Below are 3,306 nucleotides of genomic sequence, written 5' to 3' on the forward strand. Positions count from 1 at the left end.
GAACTTTTAAGATCTGCTCTCTTAGCAACTTCTAAATATACCATACGGTATTGTTAACTGGGGTGACCGAGCCATACGTGATGTCACCGGGGCTCATTTATCTTAGAACTGGAAGTTTGTACCGTTTGACCCCCTTCCCCCATTTCATCCCACCTCTGTCCCCTGTATCTGTGAGCTTGGGTTTATTTATTTATTTCGATTTCACATGTAAGTGAGGTCATACAGTATTTGTCTTTCTCTGACTTATCTCACTAAGCATAACGGCCTCAAGGTCCATCCATGTCATTGCAAATAGCAGGAATTCCTTTCTTTTTTATGACTGAATAACATTCCATTGTGTGTGTGTGTGTGTATAACATTTTCTTTGTCTCTTCCTCATTGATGGCTATGGTAGGTTGCTTCTCTGTCATAGAGATTGTAAATAATGCTGCAAAGAACATGGGGTGCAATGTCTTGTCTTTTCTTTTTTTAAAAGATTTTATTTATTTATTTGACAGAGACACAGCGAGAGAGGGAACACAAGCAGGGGGAGTGGGAGAGGGAGAAGCAGACTCCCTGCCAAGCAGGGAGCCCGACGCGGGGCTCCATCCTAGGACCCTGGGCTCATGACCTGAGCCGAAGGCAGACGCTCAACGACTGAGCCACCCAGGAGCCCCCAGATGTCTTTTCAAAGTAGCATTCTTGTTTCCTTCAGATCAATATTCAGAGGTGGCATTGCTGGGTCATCCAGTTTTAAGACTCGGTACAATAAAAGGAATGTAGAACATCTCCATAACTTTTATATCAATTACAGGTTCAGATGATAATATTTTAGATATAGTCCGTTAAATATAGCATATGATCAGAATGAATTTTACTTACATTTTCTTTATTTTGTGAGGCTACTGGAAAATTTGAAATCAGAAGAGGGGCAGGTTCTGGCCTTCATGTCTGCAGCTGGGTCTCTCCGATGAGCGAGGGTGGGTCGGGTCGGGGGAAGGGGTCCTTCACTTGGCCCTGCTGCTGATTCTCTCCAAAAGTGTCTACACTCGGACCCACGCTCCCGACCAGCATTCCGTTCCTTCTCAAACCTCAGTTGGGTCCATCTGAAAAATTCATGCTCTCCTTACCAGTGTAACCTTGACTTTATTTCCTACGGGACTGGCTGAAAGGACGCTTACTCACATGGAGGTGGAGATGACTGAAAGCAGAGGGCCCCAGGCGCTGGGAGGGAAAACAGCATGGGTCCCAGGTCCGATGCACACCAAGCTTTTCCCAGGCTAGCCCTAAAGCAAATGCTTGTCTCTTTCTCTCTCTCTGGTTCCAGGTCCCACGCAGACAGCCGCATCCAGTACTGGACAGACAAAAGGACCATGTGTAGACAGGGGGGAAACAGAAACTACACCCAGACTTCCAGGGGTCGGTTCACATCAGCAACTTCTGCCCCCCAGCTCCCGGAGGGCACAACTGTGCTATTATCCAACACTCTTGGATGACACGGGAGACAGAAATGGGTCCATCTTCAAAATACCCTCAGTGATGGCCAGGCCAGAGGGGCCTAAGATGAAGCGCCAAGCCCAAACACAAAGACTCCCACCAACGCCCCTCAGAGGGGCTGGGGACAGGGATGCCGAGGGCACAGATCTGCAGGGACAGAAGCTGAGACTAGGGAGCCTTGCCAACGTCCAGCCCTCCAGGACAAGTCTGAGAGCTAGGGAACAGCTCCACCGGCCAGAAGGGAGGCCAGCCAAAAGGAAGGAGAGTGTCAGAGCCGTTGAACTGGGTCATAGAGGGCCTTGAAGGCCATACTCAGAAGTCTGGACTTTATCTGGGAGACAATTGAGGGTTTCCAGGCACAGCAGTAAGATGCTCAGAGTCCTGCGGGGCTGACGGCTCTGTCCTTTCTAAACAGGTGCACCTAGAGGACTTGGAAGACGGAGATGGCCTGTCAGTGACTCACCTGGATGCTCGGCAGTGAGTGGGCGGGGGAGGCTTATCGGTGATAATTGGGAAGCCAGGCTCACCTAGCCCGAGATGCATCCCGCAGCCCTCCGTGGGCGGTTCTACCTTCACGACTTTAACCTACGCAGCTATGCAGGGAGGTGGGAATAGAGCCATTGACGACTGCTGGGTTTCTGGAATGTATGAGGGAATGAATGAACGAATGTTGACTAATAACTGTAACCCCCGGTCCTTAACATTACGTATTGAATGCCCTGGGCTAAATTGCACTGAAGACTCAGTGCTATGGGTGGGTTCAGAACCGAAGCCCCTTTTGCGGTGTACAGAGTCTTGGATGCAAGTTATTTGAGCTGCTGCACCAAGCACAGGGTGCTAAGAAGAATGGGGGTCCCAGGTGGGGGTGGGGCACAGGGCCCTGGCCGTGCAGGCAGAGGTCTGGCCCAGCAGCCCAGAGTCTCTCCCTGCAAGCCCCCCTCCGCACCTCTCCTGGATCCCTGAGCAGCAAGAACTCTCCTTCTGGCTCTAGCCTCCCTCCCGGTCCTGGAATTAATAAAGACTCTGAGCAGACTGCGGTTTGCAAGTCTGAAAGCCGGTTCCTGCCCACGTCACTGCCCCAAGAGGAGTGGGGCCCAGTTCCTCCCCAGCACCCCCTCCGTTCCCCCTTCCCAGGAAGGGGCAGGCACACAGATGCACCCCCTCCTTGGCCTCCTTCCCACAGGCAGGCTCACCCTAGGCACTGACCTCCAGACCCCGACCCTGAGCAGCCCCCACCCCCACCAACAAAGACCAGTGTGGGCGCATAACCTCTATCAGCTACCCCAAAGTCCCCCCAGATAACACACCCTGGAAGCAAGAGCTTACATTTACTGGGCAACCAGCTTCTAGCCTGTTCTCTTCGTGTGCCCACCCCTCTTCCAAATTCCTGGAGTGGCCACTGCCCGAGACCAGAGGGAGAGGCAGGGATGACCCGGGGTCCCAAGGTGGCCCGGCAGAGGGTCGAACTTAGACTTACACTAAATACAGGAGTGGTCCTTGCAGGATGAGTGGTAGAAATAGTAGCATGAATACTAGTACTAACATCAAATGAGAATGGAGCATTTTGGATCTGGCAGGCACGGTACAGAAATATATGACCACATTTTATTTATCTCTGCAATCACCCTTCTAGGCAGGGATATTTATCACCACCTGACGTGAGATGAAACTGAAGCTCTATAAACAGCTTACCCCAGTAGAAAGCACTAGAGTTAGAATTTAATGCTAGGTTCACCTGAGTCCAATGCATGGTCTGGCTGTTGAACTCGAGATGGCCGCGGGGCTCCTGGCTGGAGGAGGGGTCCTTTAGCTCCCTTGCTCAGAACTGTG

At 51.6% G+C, this 3,306-nt stretch overlaps 1 long non-coding RNA gene across 1 annotated transcript; it reads right to left on the minus strand.

The window, feature by feature from the left end:
• Positions 1–600: 600 nt before the first annotated feature.
• On the minus strand, positions 601–3,306 carry LOC117999205. Its single transcript, XR_004676233.1, has 4 exons — positions 3,212–3,306; positions 1,940–2,114; positions 1,165–1,333; positions 601–1,085 (listed from the first exon to the last, which is right to left on the minus strand). It is a non-coding gene; the product is annotated as an uncharacterized LOC117999205 (long non-coding RNA).

The sequence above is a fragment of the Mirounga leonina genome, unplaced genomic scaffold, assembly GCF_011800145.1.
Source record: "Mirounga leonina isolate KUSES-001 unplaced genomic scaffold, KU_Mleo_1.0 Mir_454, whole genome shotgun sequence".
NCBI classification, from domain to species: Eukaryota; Metazoa; Chordata; class Mammalia; order Carnivora; family Phocidae; genus Mirounga; species Mirounga leonina.